Here is a 13,991-nt window from a genome sequence, read left to right on the forward strand (position 1 = left end):
ACACTGTAGTATTGGCCAAAGGGTAGAAGCATAGATCAATGGAACAGAATATATATCTCAGAAATAGATCCAAACAGATATAGTCAACTGATCTCTGATAAAGTAGCAAAGAAAATTCAATGAAGAAATTAGTCTTTTCAGCAAATGGTGCTGGAACAATTGGAGGTCCATATACAAAAATAAGAACCTATAAATAGACCTTACAGCTTTCACAAATATTAAACCAAAATGGATCTTAGACATAATGTAGACTGTAAAACTGTAAAACTTCTTAACCAAAGCATAGAGGAAAATTGATATGATCTTGGGTTCAGTGATGAGTCTTTACATAAAATGCACTATACATGAAAAAAATGATGTTGAATTTTATTAAAATTTAAAACTTCTGCTTTGTAGAAAATGGTGCCTTAAAAATGAAAAGATAAGGCACAGACTGGGAGAAAATATTTGAAAATACATGTCTGATAAAGGACTTGTATCCAAAATACACACAGAACCCTTAGGACTCAACAATAAGAAAACAAACAATCTGAACAGACACATTACCAAAGAAGATATACAGATGGCAAATAAGCATTGGGAAATATGCTCAGTATCATTCGTTATTAGGAAATTACAAATTAAAACAATAATGAGATACCACTAAAAACATATTAAATCCGCTAAAATCCAAGCCACTGATAATGCAATCTGCTGGCAAGGATGTGGAGCAAGAAATCTCATTCATTGCTGATGGTAATGTAAAATGGTACAGCCACCTTGGAAGACTGGCAATTCTTAGATCATTAAGCACAGTCTTACCACGCATTCCAACAATCACACTCCTGGGTATTTACCCAACTGATTTAAAAACTCATGTCCACAAAAAACCTTGCATGCAAATGTTTACAGCAGCTTTATTCATAATTGACAAAAACTGTTAAGAGGGCTTTCCTGGTGGCGCAGTGGTTGAGAGTCTGCCTCCCGATGCAAGGGACACAGGTTTGTGCCCTGGTCCGGGAAGATCCCACATGCCGTGGAGCGGCTGGGCCCGTGAGCCATGGCTACTGAGCCTGTGCGTCCGGAGCCTGTGCTCGGCAACAGGAGAGGCCATAACAGTGGGAGGCCCACGTACCGCAAAAAAACCCAAAAAACAAACAAACAAAAAACTGTTAACAACCCAGATATCCTTCAATAGCTGAGTGGATAAACAAACTGTATTCATCCATACATTGGAATATTATTCAGTGATAAAAAGAAATGAGCTACCAAGCCATGGAAAAATCAAATGCATATTGCTAAGTAAAAAAACCATTCTTAAAAAGCGACGTACTATATGATTCCAATGATATGACATTCTGGAAAGGCAAAACTACAGAGATGGTAAAAATATAAGTGATTTCTAAAGTTTTTTTGGGGGGGATGTTATTGAATAGGTAAAGCATAGGGTGTTTTTTTTTTAATGTGATGAAACTATTCTTTCTGTTGCTGTAACTGTGGATATTGTGGATATTCACATTACATAATCCTTGCATTCACAATTCCTTTGTTAAAACTCATTGAACTTTTTACAGCCCAAGGAGTTAAACTGAATATATGGTAAATTTTAAAATATCCATTTAGGAAGTTGGAGCAAATCCCAGGATGGAGTGCAGCATATGACAAAACAATCTAACTGTATGACAAATGTATGAAACAATCTCACTGAAAGGTGTGGGCAAATAAGGTCCTAACCTAAATAACTGTTGAAATGAGTAGAGTCTATAAAAATAAATACAAAATAAACTGTATATAAAAGCAATGTATTCTAGTTGATAACATTTTCCCCCACATGGTACAAGTCAATAATTCTAAAACCAATATATACTGGAATTTAACAATTAAGTAAATGGGTAATGGATGGAAAGAGCCATGTTGCTCACTGTTGGAGTGTGGGATTACAGATAAGCAAGGGGAGGGAGGCTAGTATGATCCATGTGGTAGTGATTTTGAGTAGGAGACATTAGTATGAATAGATAGTCAACTCAACTTACTAGAGATACAGATGATTACATACAGAAATATTTATATATATAGATCTTCCTTGACTTGTGATGGGATTATGTCCTGACGAACCCACCATTAATTGAAAATAAGTCAAAAATGCTTTTAATGCACCTAACCTATCAAACATAATAGCTTAGCCTAGCCTACCTTAAACGTGCTCAGAACACTTACATTAGCCTACAGTTGAGCAAAATCATCTAACAAAATTTTATTTTATAATAAAATGTTGAATATCTCATGTAATTGATTGAATACTGTACTGAAAGTGAAAAACAGAATGGTTGTGTGGGTACAGAGGGTTATAAGTGCATCGGTTGTTTACTCTTGTGATCACATGGCTGACAGGGAGCTGCAGCTCCCTAACTGCCCAGTATCAAAAGAGAGTATTGTACCACATATCATTAGCCCAGAAAAAGATCAAAATTCAAAGTACGGTTTCTACTGAATGTGTAACTCTTTCACGCCATCGTAAAGTTAAAAAATCATAAATTGAAAAGTTGTAAGTCAAACCATGTTAAGTGGGAGACTGTCAGTACATGTGTGCATATATGCATAGGTTTCTGTTGCTATTCTCCAGAGTTTCTTGGAAAAATGCCTGTTTTTAGGACTGGGGCAGAAAATACACATGGAGCATCTTTTAGTGCCAGAAAGTAAAAAAGTTCTAAAAAAAAAAAAAAAGGGAGTATATCAAAGGGGTCACAATGGCCAATTGAAAGCTCCCAATGTCCAAAGGTGGAATAATTTGAGCAACAAAATAGATAAATGGTACTGGATTTTAACCCAATGTATTTTTAAAAAGGCCATGAGTCCACAATGATATGAATAAATAATTGAATAAATAAACGAATGAAGGAAAATTGTCAAATCTCCCACATAGAAGAATTTCAAATACTTTACGTAGATAGTCTCCACTTAGGGAGGTTAAATACATCTTTCCCCTTCTTAATTGTTGGCTGTGCATAATGATTTCCTTCTAAAGATTACAAAATGGAAAAGGTACAAAAAAGAGTTAATGTACTGTGGAAAACCTGAAACACTACTTCAGTCAGGCAATCAAGATCAGTGTCAACAGCGATAAGTCGTATTGATAGTATGTCTTTTGATAAAATGTGATGAGAGTGACACTGTACCTCAGCAGTCTTTCTCCCCAAACCCATAACTTCAGTCTAATCATGAGAAAAACATCAGAGAAATTGAAATTGTGGGACATTCTATAAAGTACCTGACCAGTAATCCTCAAAACCATTAAGGTCATAAAAACACAGAATGTCTGAGAAACTGTACAGAGAATAGGAGCCTATTCTCTCCTAAATGTGTTAACGTGGTATACTGGATGGAACCCAGGAACAGAAAAAGACCACAGAGAAAAATTAAGGCAATCTGAAATATGAGCTTTATTTAACAATAATGTATCAATATTGTTTCATTAATTGTGAAAAATGTACCTTAATAATGTAAGCTTAATACTACTAATAAAGGAAACTTGATGTGGGATATATGGCATTCTCTATACTACTTCATAATAATTCTGTAAAGCTAAAATGGTTTTAAATATTTTTTAAGATATAATTTAAAATAAAAACTTAAAAAAACCCCGAGACACAGAGAGGTTAAGTAACTTTCCAAATACATCTGTTCAGGGCTATCTCTGGCCAAATTACTAAAAGATACCTTTTCTTTAGTGATGTCCTACTTTCCCCCCTTTCTCCCTGTTTTCCTCCACTCTGTTCCTCAGATCCCCATACCTATGTCTGTCTCTTTTTTTTCAGAAAATTAAAAGATCTGAAACGAATCTGCAGTATTTCAGAGATTTATGTATTATTGCCATTAACACCACCAATCTCAAAGTAGAAAACATCTTATGAAAGAAGAAGGGAAGGGGCTTCCCTGGTGGCACAGTGGTTAAGAATCCGCCTGCCAATGCAGAGGATGCAGGTTTGAGCCCTGGTCCGGGAAGATCTCACATGCCACAGAGCAACTAAGCCTGTGCACCACAGCTACTAAGCCTGTGCTCTAGAGCCTGCAAGCCACAACTACTGAAGCCTGCGCCCCTAGAGCCTATGTTCTGCAACAAGAGAAGCCTGCGCACCACAACAAAGAGTAGCCCCTGCTCTCCGCAACTGGAGAAAAACCCACGAAGCAAGGAAGACTCAACACAGCTAAAAATAAATAAATAAAAGAAATAAATTTATTAAAAAAAAAAGAAGAGGGGAAAAGTACAGGTGATTATTAAATGATAATTTAACATATGTAAAACAAGATTTAAGTTTACAAAAATATATTATACATATACATATCACAACATTTTTAACATTCTTTTAAGCTTTTTAAAAAATGTAGCACCAGATGTCTGACAAGTTAAATAACAACATATGCTGTGTTAACAATTAATTTTGTGGATAACATTTCTATACTTTACTATAAATCATTCACTAAAAAGAAAAAACAAGGTATTATGAGTTCACAATGTGTCATGTCTGTGTGATGTAAGGAGACACAAAAACAAAAGTCCCAGAGTCCACCCAGCAACAGCTCTCTTGGACGATTAGGAAGTGAACTTGCGTTTAAAAGTGAACTTGTATTTCCAACACATTGGGGAAACACTACTGTTTTGTAACTATTGAGAGTTCAAGTACTACACTTCTGATCAATGTTTTATCAACATATGTAGAGGATAGGTTCATTTTAATATTTTAAGAAATAAACAATGAGCATATTAGAAAACAATTTCTCATTTGGGCAGCTTTCTCAAATACCCTTTGAATCGGAGATAATGCTCAACTGTAGTGTAGTACTTCTTACAAAACCATAGAGTAAAATGTGAACTTTTCCTTATGTGCAGAATGGTAGCAAGGAGCAATGCTGGAAAAAAAATGAGAAATTAAGCTTCTAAATTCAAATATAGTTCTTAACAAGTAAGATTAAATTCCCAATTCTCCTAACATTTACATATTAAAAGAGCAATATACATTAAATATTTTTAAATAATATGAGGAGTATAATTAGACTTATTTTTCATTGACAAGGATTTTGGACTTTAAAAAAATTCCAAGGAAAGTATTGTTTTGGCAAATTCTATAAAAAATAAATGCTAATAAATTCAAATATTTTTATTTCATGCAAATATTTCCACAGTCCACGTACTTTATTTTTTCAAACATTGTAATTTACATGGAACATATATTGTATACCCTATTATGTCTTAATGAGCCATATTTGCTATACTATCGATATATTTGGAAAGGGGTTGAATTTATATAGTGACTCCAGAAGCATACATTATTCTACAGCAGCAGGAAGATCCTCAAAAAGATAGCACTTCCAGTTTGTTCAATCTCTTTTGCCACTCTTTTATTTATTTATTTATTTGTTTGTTTGTTTATTTATGGCTGTGTTGGGTCTTCATTTCTGTTTTTGTCACTCTTTTGAGAGAAGACATAATGGCATTATTTTGCCTTTGAATGTCACAGTTGGCAGTGTGCAAAAAGTATCTCATTATTTCAAGTGAGGAAAGAAGTAATGCTTCAACAAGCAAAATGACATAAGTATATCTACATTTATTACTCTTGAAGGAAATTAAAGAGATTGCATTTTTACATCAAAAGGTAGTTTAAACTGCATGATAGTCTGTGGCAAAGAAATCAAGTTATAAGTACCCTATGCAAATCTTACCTTCACAAGAAATAACTGAAGCCACATATACACAGACCATTCATCACCACATCAGCTCAAGAGAAAACCAAAACCTAATCTAATACCGTGGAAAAATGAAGTGCTCTAGAATCGAGATAAATCTAAATTAATCTAATATTCCTATTTATCTGTGAAGTAGTCGTTGCAAGTAATTGACATAAACCAAACAACTCAGACCAATTTTAATGTTTAAAGTGATACCGACATAGAAAATTCAATGTGGAACATATTGTCAGAACTATTTCTCGATTTATTATCCCCATCATCAATGTGATTCACAAAGTTTGGTATAACTGGTACTATAACAGTTTGCTTACTATTAGGGCTGCTTTTCTATTAAATCACTGCTCTAAAAAAACACCTAAATGTTTAAAAAAATAGTAGTTTCAAGCATGTTTTAAATATTTGAATGAAAGTCCATAATAGTATATTAATGAGAAGAACAGGAAGTTTCAAAAACACCTTTAAAATTAATGCACAGAAATCTCTTGCATTCCTATACACTAATGATGAAAAAACTGAAAGTGAAATTAAGAAAACACTCCCATTTACCATTGCAAAAAAAAGGATAAAATATCTAGGAAAAAACCTACCTAAGGAGACAAATGACCTGTATGCAGAAAATTATAAGACACTGATGAAAGAAATTAAAGATGATACAAATAGATGGAGAGGTGTACCATGTCCTTGGATTGGAAGAATCAACATTGTGAAAATGACTCTACTACCCAACGTAATCTACAGAGTCAATGCAATCCGTATCAAAGTACCACTGGTATTTTTCACAGAACTAGAACAAAAAAATTTCACAATTTGTATGGAAACACAAAAGACCCCAAATAGCCAAAGCAATTTTGAGAAAGAAAAACGGAGCTGGAGGAATCAAGCTCCCTGACTTCAGACTATACTACAAAGCTACAGTAATCAAGACAGTATGGTACAGGCACAAAAATGGAAATATAGATCAATGGAACAGGATAGAAAGCCCAGAGATAAACCCACGCACATATGGTCACCTCATCTTTGATAAAGGCAGCAGAAATGTACAGTGGAGAAAGGACAGCCTCTTTAATAAGTGGTGCTGGGAAAACTGGACAGCTACATTTAAAAGAATGAAATTAGAGCACTCTCTAACACCGTAGGAAAAATAAACTCAAAATGGATTAAAGACCTAAATGTAAGACCAGACACTATCAAACTCTTAGAGGAAAACATAGGCAGAACACTCTGTGACATAAATCACAGCAAGATCCTTTTTGACACACCTCCTAGAGAAATAAAAACAAAAATAAACAAATGGGACCTAATGAAACTTCAAAGCTTTTGCACAGCAAAGGAAACCATAAACAAGACGAAAAGACAACCTCAGAATGGGAGAAAATATCTGCAAATGAAGCAACTCACAAAGGATTAATCTCCACAATTTACAAGTAGCTCATGCAGCTCAATATCAAAAAAACAAACAACCCAATCCACAAATGGGCAGAAGACCTAAGTAGACATTTCTCCAAAGAAGATATACAGATTGCCAACAAACACATGAAAGAATGCTCAACATCATTAATCATTAGAGAAATGCAAATCAAAACTACAATGAGATATCATCTCACACCAGTCCGAATGGCTATCATCAAAAAATCTACAAACAATAAATGCTGGAGAGGGTGTGGAGAAAAGGGAACCCTCTTGCACTGTTGGTGGGAATTTAAATTGATACAGCCACCATGGAGAACAGTATGGAGGTTCCTTAAAAAGCTAAAAGAACTACCATATGACCCAGCAATCCCACTACTGGGCATATGCCCTGAGAAAACCGTAATTCAAAAAGAATCATGTACCACAATGTTCATTGCAGCTTTATTTACAATAGCCAGGACATGGAAGCAACCTAAGTGTCCATCGACAGAGGAATGGATAAAGAAGATGTGGCATATATGTACAGTGGATATTACTCAGCCATAAAAAGAAATGAAATTGAGCTATTTGTAGTGAGGTGGATGCACCTAGAGCCTGTCATACAGAGTGAAGTAAGTCAGAAAAATGAAAACAAATACAGTATGCTAACACATATATATGGAATCTAAAAAAAAAAAAAATTGTCATGAAGAACCTAGGGGCAAGACGGGAATAAAGATGCAGACCTACTAGAGAATCGACTTGAGGATATGGGGTGGGGGAAGGGTAAGCTGCGACAAAGTGAGAGAGTGGCATGGACATATATACACTGCCAAATGTAAAATAGATAGCTAGTGGGAAACAACCGCATAGCACAGGGAGATCAGCTCAGTACTTTGTGACCACCTAGAGGGGTGGAATAGGGAGGTTGGGAGGGAGGGAGATGCAAGAGGGAAGAAATATGGGGATATATGTATATGTATAACTGATTCACTTTGTTAGAAAGCAGAAACTAACACACCATTGTAAAACAATTATACTCCAATAAAGATGTTAAAAAAAAAAACACACATACCTTTGACTTTTCGAGCTTGACATTGTCTGCAGTAATTATGTTCTGTAAAAGAAAAAAGAAATAAAGCAAAACAAAAAAAAGCCCCTCCTGGAGGCCATTGTCCAGAGATGGAACACTGAACTAGGGAGATCACTGTCCTGGATCGTACATTTCTTTTAACAATATATACTTATTAAATACGAATTTAAAAATTAGGAAGGTCTTTGACTATGAACAAATCTGGGTATATGCCCTAAGGCTTTTACATATGGGGGGCGGACAATACAGTTTTCTACATGTTGATTAATCATCTATAAGAAGAAGACTCTCAGATCTTTAGCAAGGGTTTCACTTGCTAAATTCCCTAATAATGAAGCAATTTTCTAGGTCAATATAGCATTAAAAATGTCTTCACGAACTATGTCAAGTGTCATAGCTTTCCCCCACCAAGTAGTGGCTGACTCACTGCAGCAGGTGCTGTGGAATTCATGATTTCAACATATAAACATGAAGACATTTGCTGAGAATTTATGGAAATCAATCAGATCCATTATTATGTTTCTGTTCCAAAACAAGTGCCCACCTTAGGTATTAATTTCCTTTTAACCTGTACTTGAGTTAAAAATTACACTGCTGAAATCTGGTTTCTTTTTTCATTAACCTATCTGTCTTCAAGGTGACATAATTTATACCTCTCTGCTACTAATCTTCATATACCTCAAGTAATTAGAGAAAACCAGGTTTTGAAATCCCTTATCTGCCAAGGTTCCTCAATAAAGGAAAATTTGACTAATATGGTACCTGAAAAAATGCAGCAAATGTGTTCCCAGCACCACTGAAATTGTTCCAAGTGTCATGATTGTTCACTGCCATTGCTGAAAGTATTGTCATATTATCAGTACCTAGCCCAGACAACCTAAGTGGAAAAATAAATTAGATGGACTATATAGCATGGAAGAGCATTAAGGAAAAGGAAATAATCTAGCATTGGGAACTGAAAGGCACTTTCCTTTTTCCCCTCTTAATCTTGTAGTCCCTTCCTATTCTTGTAAATGGTTCTGAGACATTTATAATTATGTCATAGTTCAGAAAAGCATCTCTTCTTACATTGTACATAGACAGCCGATGAAATAGATACCAATATCTGGAACCTGGGTAGAGAATTGATAGAGAATGTAAATGTTTCCTGTGTAGACAATTGGAACTATTTTACTGTACATAAATATTGCTCACACATCTTTCTTCGGCTGATTCCCTTCCCTGGGAGATGTCATGAAAGTCATTGAAATCTCAGAATATTTTCTAGACATATAAAAAATTCAATATGAGATAATAATCATTCAGACTCTTTTTGAGTAATAACATCAGTATTTTTTTTTTTTTACCATTCTGGCTTTTCATCCACAGTAGTTTTCATCGGTATGCCTGGCTCTGCTACTCTCTATCACTCAGATGTGCCCCTTCTACTATGTGCATTTACTCTCTATTTCTATTGAACTTTTTCTCATGGGTTTCTGTTCTAATTGCTATTAATTGTTCTTATATATGATCTTACTAATACATAATGTATTCTTTGATATTACTAACATCAGCATTCAAAATTAATTCACCTTTTGCAGAATTTAAATAATTTGCCTTCCTGCTACTCCTTCTTATATTATCTTAATCTCTTTTCACTACTGTGATATGCAGGGAATAATGATGTGTACTCTTTTCTCACCTTTATTTTTATATTCAATTTTAAAAGATTCTCTTAAAATTAATCAGCTGAGATCCAGTTGTAGTAAATTTGGTGGCAAAATTACAAGTTCACATTTTTACTGTGGGAATACATTTTTATTCTGCTCACTCTCAACCTTTGCCAGGACTTCTTCTAAAAAAGAGAACTGGAAGTGAGCATTCTTTGCTATGTATTTCTCTTCACACACATTGCAAAGACAGTATGTGGTTAAGTTCTTTGATATATGTTTTCTGGGTTTCACGGAGGTCAGGTTGCCTAATTACTGGAGCATATTTTGGTGGTACCTGAAGGTGAACAAGCAGGAAAATTATTTTTGTTCCCACTCAATCCACTAATCTATATTTTTCCTGTCATATAAGTTCCAGCTCCCTTCAAGGCATAATTGCAAGTAGTACAAGGGACAGAAAGTTAGGTATATGAGTCAGGCTGCATAAACAAACACAATGCCTACCAGCCTATGAGAGATTGAAGGAAGAAATCACAAATTATCGGCAAGAGGCAGTTGGAACTAGGCTTGAGGTAAACAGACACACAAACAACATGTCAGCCATGATAAAGAGTGTAAATTTGAACAGATGTCACTTCTAGAGCAGCAGCAGGCAGATTAAACAAAATTGGCTTTGGATGAAATCCAAGGGAGAGGAAGAATATATGAAGCCTGTAGGAGCACAGTGTCCAGCAGCTCTTTCACAGTAATCGTACCTCAGCTGGGTAGAAAGAAACAAACACCTGTTGGTTAAAAAGAAAAAAAAAAATCAACAAAACCAATGCTGATCAAATGAACTAAAAGTGTGGCTTTTGAAAGAAGATCAGCTAGAGTCTGAAATCAATAGTCTAAATAAATAGAAAGATGTAGGTGAGATGCTTATTTATCAATCTTCTCCATATATCATTACACTGATTCTATTGTGTCACTAACCAGATGATGTTATGGGAAAGTCTTATAAATATTTATGCATCTCAGAAGAAAACTTAGAGATTTAGATTAGCTTAATAACCATTTATGTTATTTTGTCCAGTCTGGTTTTAGTTCTGGAGGCAACTCTGAAACAAAATGATTGTGTATGTATATATTAACCTGAAGCATGGTTATAAATCACAATATGATTTATAGGTTCAAGTATAGTACTTTTCAAGCTTCATCTTTTTGTACTCTTCCTTCTCAATCTATGGAAGTTCCCTGAACACACTATGTTCTCTCATATTCAGGTTTCCTATGTAAGCTGGATTGCCAATTTTTGGCTAAATTTTCTAATTTGTAAAATATGTATAATATGCCTAACTTAAGGAGCTTTGCAAGGATAGATTGTAATAGCACAAGCTAAAACACTTAGTAAGCTGTAAAGTATTACACAAATGGTAGTAATTTTGTTTCTAAGTGCAAACACGAGAAACATCAGGAATTCAAGTGCCTAGTATGTGTACTATGAGCAAGACCATAGCAGTTACTTTTGGGTTTTTTTTGAGCAATTAAAATGTGCCAGGGGTTTTGCTAAATTCTTTGCATACATTATCTCATTTAATTTTTACAACTGTTCAATGAGGTAGGTATTCTTACTATCTCATTTTACAAATGAGAAAACTGAGGCTCAGAATGGTTAAGTAACTTTTTCAAAGGCAAATAGCTAGAGTAGGATGTGTTCAAGGCCTGTATGAATCCAAAGCCCATGCCACCCACCCTTGTCTCCAAGCAAATGGTTGATACCAAGGTAGAATGTAAGGAGCTCTTTTCAGGAAACCGCTCTCAGGAGGAAAACCTTTTTCTCTTGTCTCTGTAGAAAAGCTATACTGTAACTAACCTTAAACCAGGCACCCCTGTGCTCTATTCATCTCTGGCCCTAGAATACCTTTCAAGACTTTTGATCACACAATACCTTGCCTTACCTGTTGGTTCTTTCCGTAGATCAAAGAAATGAAGAATAAGTAATTAACAGATGACCAGATCTCCTCCCTAGTTTCCCCTTCAGTAATCTTAAGAACAAACTGTGTGAACAAGGTAACATCTAAAGAAAGATCACAAGATGTCAAGAAGTCAACAAGCCTGCGTGCAGTGGGGGAAGGTGAAGACTCTGACCCCCTATCTCAATGATTAACTGAGATTACTTCCCTTTAAAAACTTTCATGGCAGAGCAGAATCTTCAAAGCTGGTTTTGTGGGGGGACATGAGTAGTCTGTCTTCTCCCCAGATTGCCGGTGTTCTGATTAAAAGCAACTTTTCTTTCTACCAACAACTGCCTCTTGGGTATTGATTTTCAAGCAGCAAGCACAGTCCCTATTCCTCAGATACTTCCAGTGCTGTTAAGGAAACTACAGACAACCATAACTGAAATTCTTTACTCTTTCCCTTGTGTGAACTATCAAAATAAAAAGTTATTTAATTTTGTCTTCTTATAAAATGGTTAGTAAGTTTTGAAGCTTTTTACTATTTATATTTAGAGTATCTAAACAGTTGCTCTTTCTTAACCAGGGGTGCATATCAGTATTGCCTGGGTTACATTTTAAAAACACTTGGGACTTCCCTGGCAGTCCAGAGGTTAAGACTCCATGCTCCTAATGCAGGGGGCATGGGTTCAATCTTTGGTCGGGGAACTAAGATCCTGCATGCTGCATGGCGTGGCCAAGTAAATCAAATTAATAACTTTAAAAAAAAAATAAATAAAAACACTCACATTTGGAAATCACCACCAGAAGTTCTGATTTAGTATTCTTGGCTGAGAACCAGTGTCCTATAAGTAATCAGTACCATATACACTAAGCAAATTAAGACAAAAAATCAGGGATGGGGGCTTCCCTGGTGGCTCAGTGGTTGAGAGTCCGCCTGCCGATGCAGGGGACACCGGTTTGTGCCCCGGTCCGGGAGGATCCCACGTGCCACAGAGCGGCTGGGCCCGTGAGCCATGGCTGTTGAGCCTGCACGTCCGGAGCCTGTGCTCCGCAACGAGAGAGGCCACAGTAGTTAGAGGCCAGCGTACCACAAAAAAAAAAAAAAAAAAAAAAAAAAAATCAGGGATGGTGAAATGGTTTTAACTGACATCTGAAAGTAAACCAATAAGTGAACAGAATAAGTATGATCTCCTATAACTGAAGGATGTTACATCAGAATGTTAGGCTTTTTGAGCAAGAGTATGTGATAACCGTTTTTATTTGGAGAAAGAAGAGCATAAGACAATCAGGTGAGCTTATGGGAGTGGAGAAGAGAGAGATGATTTTTAGCTAGAAGTAAATGAAAGATAAATATACAGAGGGTCTCTTTGTAATGGGAGAGACAAGCATGTTTATAGGCTAAAGATAAGGGGATAGAGTGAAAGGTTGAAGAAAAGGTCAAGAATAGTTCAAGGAAAAGTACAGTGATAAAAATAAGGATAAAGGAGAGATTGAATGCCATCAACTCATTATGGTACTAATCCACAGAGATTCCTTTCAACTTTCAACTATTCAGGTGTAACAATGACTATGGCAGAAGTTTCGATTAATCCAGGGTTGGAGATTTTGAGGGACAGATGCAAAATCAGGACAGGTGGTCAAGAGAATTAAGGGTGATAGTAAGAAAATGAAATGGTAAGTCATGGAGGAACACATTGGCTGGAAAAGGAAATAAATTCATGAGGGTCTAATAAAGTGAGAAAATGAAGTACTAAGGGACTGGCATATTCAATGAGATCAGGCCATATGTAGTTGGGAGGAGAGAGAGAGAGAATGGGAATCAAAAGAAGTCATTATAAAGTAGGTTATTTGAATTAATTATTTCACAAATAGAAGAATTGTGAGTGATGGCAAGATTCATGATGTGGGAGTAAGTGACTGAAGTGGCATGAAAAAAAATTGTAGCTACTTACTGTACATATAAACAGAATTCACCATGCATTGATGGCAGGGATTGGGATACAGAAGAAAATTGTGAGTAGGCACCAATACCTTTAATGGATATTAAATAATCACCAAAAGTTTTTTTAAAAGTCACAGACAAGGAGGAATAAGATAGATACACAAACTTGGGGTACATATACCAAACAGGTTTTACAGGTGCGTTTTTTTTTTTTTTTTTTTTTTGCTGTACGCGGGCCTCTCACTGTTGTGGCCTCT

Source organism: Phocoena sinus, chromosome X, assembly GCF_008692025.1.
Source record: "Phocoena sinus isolate mPhoSin1 chromosome X, mPhoSin1.pri, whole genome shotgun sequence".
In the NCBI taxonomy this organism is placed as follows: Eukaryota; Metazoa; Chordata; class Mammalia; order Artiodactyla; family Phocoenidae; genus Phocoena; species Phocoena sinus.